General features: G+C 39.7%; 1 protein-coding gene across 1 annotated transcript in view; it reads left to right on the top strand.

The window, feature by feature from the left end:
- The first annotated feature begins 462 nt into the window (after positions 1–462).
- The window catches only part of STYK1 (serine/threonine/tyrosine kinase 1), a 36,771-nt gene continuing 24,701 nt past the window's right edge, over positions 463–12,532 (top strand). The window contains exon 1 of the mRNA XM_081821234.1: positions 463–1,956. The gene's annotated coding sequence lies outside the window, so the exon portion shown is untranslated. The remainder of the gene's footprint in view (positions 1,957–12,532) is intronic.

Here is a 12,532-nt window from a genome sequence, read left to right as displayed (position 1 = left end):
CAGTTATATTGGATTAGGGCCCACTTTAATGACCTCCATTTAGCTCAATTACCTCTGTAATGACAATTTCCAAATAAGGTCACATTCTGTGGTACTGGAAGCTAGGACTTCAACATGTGAATTTTGGGGTGCCACACTTCAACCCGTAACAGTTCCTTGTTCTTGAATTATGTACACACTCAAAGTTAGTTGAGCACATGTATTTCAGTTGTCTTCTGCAGAAACTTTGTTTTCCCACCTTTTCCAACTCTTGGCAACCAGCTCCTGTGAGCATGTGCTCCAAACTCCTACAGGGAGTTTTGTGATTCTGCAGTTCTGTTTTAAACTGAGTGTGTTGGTTTCCTTTTTTATTTTATTTTATTTTTTTAAAGAAGAGAGAGGGAGAGAGTATGTGCGCTGAGCAGGGGGTGGGTGGTGAGGGTAGGGGCAGGGGCAGGGGCAGAGGGAGAGGGAGAGAGAGAATCTTAAGCAGGCTCCGAGCCCAGTGCAGAGCCTGACACGGGGCTCGATCCCACGACCCTGAGAGCATGACCTGAGCCTAGATTAAGAGTCAGACGCTTAACCAACTGAGCGCCCCAGGTGCCCCGAGTGTGTTAGTTTCCTACTGCTTCTGTAACAAATCAGCACACATTTGGTGGTTTAAACCAACACAGATTTTTATCTTACAGTTCTGGAAGTCGGAAGTCTAAGATGGGTAGACAGGTCTGCATTGCTTCTGGAGGCTCTAGGGGAGCATCCTTTTCCTTGCCTTTTTTCAGCTTCTAAAGACTGCTTGCTTTCCTCGGCTTGTGACTCTTCCATCTGCAAAGCCATGTCGTTTTTCTCACACTCCTCATGCCGGCAGTGATACTCGGGCCTTTTTCTTCCACATTCAGGGTCTTTGTGATTACATCAGACTCGCAGGATAATCCAGAATAATCTCCCTGTTTTAAGGTCAGTTGCTTAATTCCATCTGCAATCTTTATTCCCTTTTGCTATGTTAACACTATTAAAAACTAACATATTCGTAGTTCTGGAGATTTGGACATAGATGTCTTTGAGGGGCCGTTATCTGCCAGCCACACTGAGCTTTCAATGACTCGGTTTTCTTTATTGGCTTTATTGTCCTATTTTCACTCTGATGGATCAATGTTTTGCTTGCTATGTGTAGCAAAGAACTTTATATCCCTTTTATAGAGAAAACCAGTGTCCTGCCTAATGATAGAACTAAAAATGTGTTCCCACTGAGCAGAGAGCTGGGTACCCTGATACTTCCTATCTAACACTGTTAGAAACGATTTCCCAGCCCTATTTGTACTTTTAGCATTACAATTAAATTCTTTATACCCAGTTTATTTGTAGTGGTTATTTTTCTATAAAAATTTCTTTTGGATCCAATGCTATTTTTATATTTTAATTTTTTAAAGATTTATTTATTTATTTTAGAGAGAGAGAGAGAATGGGAGGGGAGGTGCTGAGGGAGAGGGAGAGAATTTCAGGTGCACTCTCTGCCAAGTGGGGAGCCTGATGAGGGACTTGATCCCACAACCCGGAGATCATGACCTGAGCTGAAATCAGGAGTCAGATGCTTAACTGACTGCACCACCCAGGCGTCCCTCAATGTTATAGGTGAAGTTAGCTATTTTTTTATTGAGCGAACATATGATTTTGGTATGTGTTAGACACTGGTCTAGTGGAAGGGATACAGTAATGAAGAAAGAAAGTAGACGAAGTCCTGAAATTCTTGTTCTCATGAAGGTGTCTGTCTCTCTCACTTCATTCTTGTCCTTCCCACCAGGCTACGTTTAGTCAGTCTCAATTGCCCACCGTACTTCTGACTTTAGATGTGGCTACTGCCCTCTGCCTACTTCTGGGCTGTGCTAATGAAGGACCTAAAGAAGCTGACCAGGCCCTCCAGGAAATTAACATCTGGGTGGGAAGAGCCAGATAATAACAGATGAATCAATTAAGCACTAAGTAAGCAGGTTGAGTATTCGATGCTCTATATTAGCATATCATCTCTTGGACCCAGTTTCTAACAGGGAAAATGAAAGTAGAAGGGGATGAGTGCACACACCCACCCACAAAGCAGCTCCTTGCACAAACATCCGTGTAGAGTGGAAAGAGTCCAGTCCTGAGTGCAGGGACCTGAAATCTGTTTTAAGCTCTGGCACTTTTTTTGTGCAGACTCTTTTATTATGATTTACCTCAATGTCCTTCATTATCTCATATGTTTCCCCTTCTCTTAGCGAATGAAGGGTTGAGGTAGACTGGGAAACCTCAGGGGAATCTTCCCAGGTTAAAAAAAAAATGAGTCTTTTATTTTTGAATTTCCCACAATTTCTCTGAGTTTCCTAACTAGGAAAATAATGAGGGGATAGGTTAGAATTTAGCTGGGGTGACAGTCACCTCTGGGCAAGAAAGGAAAGTGGGGATGGGGTGAAGGGGTTCCCACCGGTCCCTTGACTTCAGCCTCTTTTCCTGAGTTTACTACTCTTACCCCCTCAGCTCTGATGCCCTTCTCTACTTTCTCCTGCTTAGGACACCAGCTGAGTTGGGCACTGTAGATTCCAGCTATACCATGTTGTGAATGCGACTTGTAAGGGTGAGTTTTCAGGGAACGGAAGAATCTCCCGATGCTCCTGCCTTCTTTAGCCCTCATCAGTCTCTGTCGTGTCCCAGCTTCTAAGAACTGTCTCCACCTGCAACTCAGTCTGTGTCCTCAGTTATAATTGCAATCTTTCTGGCGGTAGCCACCTATCCATATAGCTAATTCTTCATAATGGCCGTGATCAAATCAACTTGAAGATAGTGATTACATTTTTCAAACCTGCACTTGCAGATTGTTATGGACTAAATTATTGGCAAGAATTATAAATGAAAAGAAAGCCTGTTTTAATTTTCCTGCTATGGCTGTTAACATCGTATAGCCTCAGCCACAGTAAACGGCAGTGGTGCTTAATGTCAGGTTACAAAAGACAGAAATGTGGTGCTATTGCTAGGACACTGGCCTAAATTAAAATTATTATATGTATATAGTTCTAGGCTATGTTAGAATTCTACTAAGAACAAATCGTAGCAGATTCTAAAGGTTAAGAAAAAACTGTTTCAAAGTATATGTTATGGCCATAGGTCAATCTCAATAATGAACATATAATGCTCATATTTTAAGCCAGTTTGCTTTCTGGAGAAACCTTCAAAATTATTAGCTTTTGTCTCATCAGTTTTGAATGATTTAACCAAATGTACTGTGTTGGGTAAATGCAGAGTTTTGTGTTGAAGAACTCCAGGAGACACTATGTATGTTATATTCATATTATGCTATCAACTGAATGATGAAAAACATTTGTGAAAGGTGATAATTTGGAGTTTGGAGAAATTGATCCTAAGCATATTTTTCTTTTCTCTTTTTTTAAAAGATTTTTAAAAATTTATTTATTTGAGAGAGAGAGCATGAGCGGGCGGAGGGGGGCGGTGCAGAGAGAGAGGGAGAAGCAGGCTCCCCGCTGAGCAGGGAGTCCGATGCGGGACTCGATCCCAGACCCTGGGATCATGACCTGAGCTGAAGGCAGACGCTTAACTGACTGAGCCACCCCAGCACCCCCTAAGCATGTTTTTCTGATAGTACTCAACCATCAGGGCCAGTTGTATGTCAAAGCCACCCCTAGTTTGTATCCTTTGGGTCAACTTCTCCAAAGTCCCTCTTAAGCCCGATGGGACTGGCTTGGCCCAGGCAAGAAAAGCTCCTGTTGGCCCTTGCCCACGTGCTCAGTCTGGGCCCCAACGTAGTGCTCCTTCTGGCTGGTTAGAGGCTAAGGCAGCAGGAAAGGGCTTGTTTATCTGAGTAGTAGAAGTGACAGGCTTGCTTGTGGTTCAAGGAAAGAGGAGGAAGGCTAAAAGAATGCTAAATATTTATCTCCATTGCCTTATTTTCCATCAGATTTATAAGCAGATTCCACAAATCAAGCCAGTCTGGCCTGCAGCTGCCCTGCCTCCTACCTCTGTGGTCTTTACCCACAGGTCTCAACGCCTGATCCCTTTAGTGTTCTGGGGGTGCTGCTATCTTAGTATGAGTCAAAATGAGTTCTGGCAGAGGCAGAAGAAGGAAATACAGTATCCACTAGAGTATTCTGAAAGCCCTGCAGTGCCCGCAATGAAAACACAACTGGAATGCGAAGTCTCTAGTCTTCAACCTTGGAGATGTATGGGGTAGATTTTCTGAGCCTGGTCCAGACACTAAACAGCCCAAAGATCCAGCAGGCAGAAGAAACCATGAAAGTATATTGCATTAGGAATTCTAGAAACTAGGATCCTTTTCCTTATCCTCACTGCTACAAAACTTAACTGAATAACTACAAGGGGTCAAATCTCCAGCCAGCCTTATGCATGGTGGAGAATGGTAGTGAAAGAGCACGAGGCGGAGATTCAAGACACACAATGGTAGCCCTAGCTTGAGTGCTAGCTGTTGGAAGACGCCTCTCTTGTGTGCCCGAGTTTCCTCACTGGTAGGCTGTGGACGTGAGGTTTTCCCGTGGCTTTCAGAGGGCTCGGCTGGTTGTTGAGGATTCTGCGCATTTGTGGAGAGTGTGTTGCACTTCACAGCTGGCTCAGCAGGCAGAGTAAGAGATGGAAGGCAGGGCTGCTCTTTCCATTGTTTCTTTAGCAGGGAGGTGTGGCTATAGCAGGCCAGAAGGCACCGCAGTGGTTACTACATTTACAGCACAGGAATAGAATGGCTTTTGGATATTGAGAGTTGAACCTGTCATATCTGCATCCGTTCTTGAAGCCCAAGCATCTCCCGTATCACCGGGTGACTTGGGTTTCACTCCCTGTCCTTCTTGTCGTCACCCACATTCCATTCTTAGGATGGTCTAATCTGGAATTCTAGATCGGGAGCTTTCACATCTGATTAGATCTTCTGACCTTGCCAGGTCACCTGATCACTCAGACCTTAGTTTCCACGTATGAAGTTGTTAAGGCAGCCGTGGAGTATTCTGATGTGGCTTTCTATTATAAAAATGAAGATAGCTTTGAGGAATATTCCAATTCTGTAGGACTGGGAAAAAAGAAACATAAATAAATCAAATGTGATCTTATAATTATCTATAAAGCACCACCCCTTTACCACCACATTTATCTTTCCAGGTCTGCTCTTCTTGGGCTGATATTAAAATTGATTATTTTTAATCCACTGAGTTAGCATTGACTGGGGAATGGAGGCAAGCTGACTTAAAAACGGAAGTATGAGCTTACCTTAACTACAAACAGATGGCCAATAAAGATTTGATAGTATCCACAAGGCCACAGATTGTGGGTTTATAGATATTCAGATAGCGTGTGAGATAATTCACTCACAAAAAGAAGTGCATTGAACCCTGGGATAGAACTCTCTGTGCTAGATGGAAATCCTTATATTTTTACACCTGAGTTATAATTTAACAGTGATATTGGGGGCTGCTCCTTTGTGGCTTTTATTTAAACCTCAATCAAACATATTTTGGGTGCCCAGGGAGCAGTGTTCTCTGTAGATTAGATATGAAGAAGTATTTATGTTGATAGAAATTTAGAGATGTCATTCTTCGGATACCATCTCTAGTCCTACCAATTTGTGGCAACCTGAGAAATTAGACGAACTCAGGCTCATCCAAGAAAATACACTGGGTTCTGACACTAAGAGCTGCACAATATGGTGCTCTATGGTCTGTGCATTTATCCAAATATGAGAAGGATCAGTAGTAGCCTTTTAGTATGCTATGGTATTAGATATAAATAGCATGTCTGGCCAGCCTCTAAGAGGCATGTATTGACCAACCTGTTCTAGAATGGATTTTCTCAGAGACAGAACATTCTGTGATATCACCAAGTCATACACAAATTCTGGCTTAACCTTTAGAGGCCACAGAACTGTAAATGTTAGCATCAACAACAAATGAGGGTTGCCCACTGAAAACTACAAAATATCATTGAAAAAAATTAAAGATCTAAATAGATCAAAAGACATCCTGTGTTCTCAGGTAGGAAGACTTAATATTGTTAAGATGGCAGTACTCCCCAAGTTGATCTATATAGTCAGTGTAATCTCTACTCAAATTCCAGATGGCTTTTTTTTACAGGAATGATCAAGCTGATTCTAAAATTCACATTGGAATGTAAGGGTCTTAAAATATCCAAAACAATCATCAAAAAGAGAACAAAGTTGGAGGACTCATATTTAATGATTTTAAAACTCACTGCAAAGCTAAATAATTAAGACTGTGTACTGTTGGCATAAGGATAGCCATATAGACCAGTGGAACAGAGTTGAGAGTCTCCAACTCATACCTGTGGCCATTTGATTTTCCACACAGTGTCAAAACAATTAATTGTTCGGACACACTGGATATTCACATACAACACAGAAACACTGAAATTGTGCTGAAACAATGGATATTCACATGCAAAAGAATGAAATTGAATGCTTACCTCACAACATATGCAGAAATTAACTCAAAATAGGTCAAAAACTTAAATTTAAGAATTAAAACCATTATTCAGCCACAAAAAAGAATGAAGTACTGATTTATGCTACAACATGGATGTGATGGTTAGGAGGCAGAGTTCAGATGGTGGAGAAGTAGGGGGACCTGGGGCTTTCCTTGACCCTCAACACAGCTGTACTGAGGTCAGATCACTTGGAACACCCAGGAAATCGATCTGAGGATTGGAAGAAGGATTTCCACAGTTAAGGGAGACAACGTGGCAGGTGCGAGGTGTGTGGAAGTGAATTGGAGGAGAGAAAAGGGAGAGAGGGAGAGACAGGTTGAGAGAGCGTGGCATCAGTTTGCACAAAAAGAAAACTGCTCAGACCACAGACTGTGCTGGTTAATTTTATGTGTCAATTTGACTGAGCTGAGGAATGCCTAGATAGCTGGGAAACATTATTTCTCGGTGTCTCTGTGAAGACGTTTCTGGAAAGGATTAGCATTTGAATCAATGGACTGAATAAAGACCTGCCCTCACCAGTGTGGGTTGGCATCATCCATCCTGCCAAGGGCCCGAATAGAGCAAAAAAGGTGGAGGAAGGGTGACTTTCTCTCTTGAGATGGGACATCTATCTTTTCCTGCCCTCCAACATTGGAGCTCCTGATCCTCTGGCCTTCAGACTGTGGGACTTACACCAGTGGTCCTCAGTTCTCAGGGCTTCAGCCTCACACTGAATTGTACCACCAGCTTTCCTGACTTTCCAGCTTGCCGACAGTGGACTGTGGAACTTCTTGGCCTCCATAAATTCATGAGCCAATTCCTGTAATAAATCTCCTCTTACATATCTGCATATTTTATTGGTTCTATTTCTCTAGAGAACCCTAATATAATCGGTGACCTTAAAAACATGCTAAGTGAAAGGAACCAGACACAAAGCTACAGATTGTATGATTCGATTCATATAAAATGTTCAAAATGGGCACATCCATAGAGACAGCGAATAGGTTAGTGATTGCCAGGGGCTGGGGGGAGTGGGCATTGGGGAGCAACTGCTATTGGTACAGATTTCTTTTGGGGGATGATGGAAATATTCTTTTTTTTTTTTTAAAGATTTTATTTATTTATTTGACAGAGAGAGACACAGCAAGAGAGGGAACACAAGCAGGGGGAGAGGGAGAGGAAGAAGCAGGCTTCCCACTGAGCAGGGAGCCCGATGCGGGGCTCAATCCCAGGACCCTGGGATCATGACCTGAGCTGAAGGCAGACGCTTAACGACTGAGCCACCCAGGCGCCCCATGATGGAAATATTCTAAAATTAGATAGCAGTGATGGTTGTACAACTTTGTGAATATAAAAACCACTGAATTATACACTTTAAAAAGGATGAGTTTTATGGTATGTGAATTATATCTTGGTCAAAAAGAAAGCAATATTGAAGGTAATTCTAATTTTGCAAGAAAAAAAAGAAAAGAAAGGAAAAAAGAAAAGAAAAGAGAAAATATTTTCAAGAATCTGCTAGGAAGATGGTATAATGTAAGAAAACGGATTCCGAAGCCACACAACCTGGGAATTCCAAATCCCTGTTACTAGCTGTGTGATCTAGAGCAAGTTACTTAATCTCTCTGTGGCCCAGTTTCTTCATCTATATGTAAAGTGCTTAGAACAGTGCCTAACACATGGGGAGCACTATTTGAATGTTTGTCATTGTAACTACATGCCATAAAATGTGCTAGGATATAGCGGGAAGCAAAAACCAGTATTAAGGAAGTTATGCTACCCATAAATGACAGTTAAGGAGGAGCAGACCAGGGCAGAGTACAAAACAGATTGCTTCACTTGGTTTATTGTTTGAACTCTGCTCCATGTTGACTCACGGAAAGAAACTGAGTTTGTGGGAAAGGAGGGAGAGATAATATGGGTCCAGGATACAATATCTATATTTAACCTTTCCTGGGTCCTGAAAAGATCTAAAACTGTGTTAGGAGAGACATATAGAGGAGGGAACCAGAGCAAGGGATGGTGAAAAGTACTTAATAAATTTTTGTTGTTCAATTTAAATAAATATTAGGCAAAAATTTTGAGGGTTTTCCTCTGGATTTAGATAATAAAGTTACGATCTTTGTTCTCTTCCTATCTCTATTGCGATCTTGTTACCTCTTTCATTTCAAAATAAAATCAAACAAATCTTTAAAGATTTTATTCATTCATTTATTTATTTAGAGAGCATGAGTGGGGGGAGGGGCAGAGAGAGAGGGAGAGAGAAGCTCAAGCAGACTCTGCACTGAGCGCAGAGCCTGTCGTGGGACTCGATTTCACAACCCTAAGATCATGATCTGAGCTGAAATCATGAGTCGGATGCTTAGCCGACTGAGCCACCCAGGCACCCCCAAGCAAATCATTAAAGTTCATGTCACTGCCACATTTTTCCCAAGACAAATCAAGAAGCCAGGACGGTGGCAGGTATTTCTAACAATATTCACATCCCTTTGTTTTAAACTGCTTTCTGCATCCTTGTAGCGTGCATTTACTATTCCTAATTTTTCTGTAGATCTGATTCTTTCTGTCAACATGTAGCAAAGAAGGACTAGATTACATAGCCATTTTGAGGGGATGGTAGAAGGTATTACATGTCTTACTTAAAAGGATAGAGACAAACTCTGTTGTCCACCTTTCCTCTGGTTTTACACTTCTGAATTCTCTTCTAAGTGAATGTATGTTATATAGCTTTGGTTTTATCATAGTTTTGCTTTCTTGGATGCTAAATAAAAATAATTATAATGCCTTATATTTTTACTCTGTATATTTCATGATGCTTTATATACAAACCTTTGACAAAGATATGTTAATTGGCTTACTTAAGGTCACACACAAGGTTGTGCTAACCCAGGGACATAACTGAGATCTCATATCCCCTTTGCCTGTATTAGGAGAGAATTTTTTAAAAAATATTTTTATTCATTTATTTGAGAGAAAGAGAGCACGCGCACACAGACGCAGAGGGAGAGGGAGAAGCAGAATCCCTGCTGAGCAGAGAGCTTGATGTGGGGCTGGATCCCAGGACCCTGGGATCATTACCTGAGCTGAAGGCAGACGCTTAACTGACTGAGCCACTCAGGCACCCTGAGATTCTTTTCATTCTTCATTTCTCCTAGAACTTTCTATTAAATAATCTAGGTGAGGAAAATATGACCAATTCTAGGGCAGAAGGCAGCTGAAGCCAAAGTAAAGATTAATGCCAGAGCCTCATTATACTTGAATCCATGCTAGTATAGAAATAGTATTATTTAACGTTCATTTGATCTCAGGTTTTTCTCCTAGTGCATCTCATATCTGCATCAATCTGTCTTCCTAAAAATTATTGGTATTGATATATGAGAGGAGAAAACATATGATCAAAAAATGATGGAATAATGAGTAGAATTGACCTGAAATTCTCTGAAATACCAAAGCCTTAACAGCAGCTTAACAGATCTTCAAATCATTTACTATTGAAAAGCTTTAACTGTGGGCAGCAAGGATACTTCAGAAGAGAGGGCAGTAGGCATGCGGGGGCAGGGGAAAGGGGGAACATGATAATTCTACCTTGGATTTCTGAAATCCATAAAATTCTTTTAGTCTAAAATTTTAAAGTCCTGTCATATGTTATTTGTCTTGCCAGAACGTCTCTGACTAGGCAGTTGAAGGATTATGATCCGTTATTTTATGAATTAGGAATTAAAACCCAGGGATGTGATAAAACTTGCCCAAAATGACAGTCAGAAAGAGAGAGACAGAGATAATGTTAAAGCATGGCTGCCAATATAGACCTTTATTAAACTAGAGCCTGATGAATTTTAAATCTGACTATATTACTTTACCTACTAACATAAAAAAATTATTAAAAACTTTAACTGAATATAAAATTGAACATAAAATTAATGAACTTGAACATAAAATTAATATATTTATAGTATTCCATTGCATAGCTGTATAAAAATTTGACATCCCTCTTTGTATTAGTTAGGATTTTCCAGAAAAATAGAGCCAACAGAATGTTTGTTTGTCTGTCTATGTATCTATGTATCCATTGAGATTTATTTTAAAGAATTTGTGGATAGTTGGGAAGTCCAAAATCTTCAGGGTAGGCAAGCAGGCTGGAGACCCGGTTTAAGTCCAATATGCTGGCAGAATTTCCTCTTCTTCTGGGGACGTCAGTCTTTTTCTATTAAGACTGTCAACTGATTGGATGAGGTATACCCACATTATGGAGGGTAATCTGCTTTACTCAGAGTTCACTGACTTAGATGTTAATCTCATAAAAAAAATTCCTTCACAGAAACATCTAGAATAACATTTGATCAATTATATTGGTACCATGGCCTAGCCAAGTTGATGCATAAAATTAACCATCCCACTTTTCCTGATGAAAATTTATTTCCACTTTTAATTTTTTTATTGTAGAGAATTTCAAGTATATACAAAAGCAGGCAAATAGATAGGATGGTAGGTTGACTACCTATGAATTAATAACCCAAATTTAACAATTTTCAACGCATGGCCCATCGTGTTTCATTTATATCCTCCACACAATTCCATTGCTCAAGTCCTGGGATTATTTTGAAGCACATGCCTATTTCTGCTTTCAAAAGAAATAAATAACAGTATAATAAAATTTTTTGCATGTTCAGAAACATCTTTTATTAAAAAAATCCTTTTATGGGATGCTGGCTCAATTGGTGGTGTGTGTGACTCTTGGTGTCAGGATTGTGAGTTTGAGCCCCACGTTAGGTGTAGAGATTACTTAAAAATAAAATCTTAAAAAAAAAATCCTTTTATAATTGACTCCTGGGAGAGAAATTACTGGGTCAAAATTATGAATGTCATTAAGGCTCTTTTCTTACATGCCAAATTTGTTTCCATAAATGTAGAAATTTAGATTCCCTGTTAATATGTTAGAGTGGGCTATTTAAATAGGGTTCTTCAGAGCATCATAATTCTTTCACTTTTTTCTTCTTATATGGATAGACAAAAAAATTTGCATCTTGTTTTTACTTGAATGTGTATTATTTAATTACTAGTTAAGGTAAACATCTTTAATCTTACATTACCCTTCTTCCATATTTGTTAAACATTTTGGTTTGGTGTATTGGCTTTCTTTTGTTTTTCACTTTTCATGACCATTTATTTATTGTCATTTTAGTAATTTTCTTACTATGTTACTAAGTTATATAGAATATCTATGTTTTTATTTATTGGTTGATCCTTTCTTTGTGATTTTTTTTTCCCTATTGGAAGGAGTCTTCTCTCTCTCTCTTTAAAGATTTTATTTATTTATTTGACAGAGAGAGAACACACATGCAGGGGAAGGGAGAGAAGCAAGTAGACTCTGAGCTAAGCATGGGGCCTGCTGCTTCTGTTTTAAACTTACCAAGTCCTCACCAATCCAATATAACTTACACTGTTATTTTTTGTTTCTTAAAACACATAATTATTTTTACAACTAAAATTTAATTTTGCATAAGAATGAAGCAAGGATGGAAATTATTATTGCCAAACGAGTAATCATAATATGCATAATCCACATAATAATAATCAATCTCAATAGTTCTCAACTTAGCTATAATTTAGTCTCTCCTGGGAAATAGTCCTTTTTTTTCAATGCTGATAGGTGAAATCATAATTATGGGATTCATAATCATCACAATCTCTTCCAAGGTGGGAGGCAGTGAACCCTAGGATTGGTATTTTTTAGAAAGCTCCCTACAAGATTCTTAATGTGTAACCAAGCTTGAGAATCTGCTTGTTTTGTTTCATGCTGACTTCTTTATATTAAATTCCTAAATATGTATTTTATTTCTGGGATATTTATTTGTTCTATTAATCTTACTCTCTGTTTTTCAATGTCATTTTGTGTGTTAGGCCTTGTAACATATTCAGGCCTAGGACATGCCCCTTCCCCCAAATTTTGTTTTGTTTTTAGAGCGAGAGATTACCACATGTTGAGATGTCACCAGTTCTTGTCCTCATCTTGCTGGAGCCCTAAGTTTCCAAACAACTCTACTGTATGAGCTCTCCTTGAACTTGTCAACTTAGTTCTCTCATTCATACTTAA

The sequence above is a fragment of the Leptonychotes weddellii genome, chromosome 5 (assembly GCF_054177405.1).
Source record: "Leptonychotes weddellii isolate Sample4059 chromosome 5, ASM5417740v2, whole genome shotgun sequence".
Classification (NCBI taxonomy): domain Eukaryota; kingdom Metazoa; phylum Chordata; class Mammalia; order Carnivora; family Phocidae; genus Leptonychotes; species Leptonychotes weddellii.
Note: the sequence above shows the minus strand (reverse complement) of the source record. Positions and strands in the feature narration are given on the sequence as shown.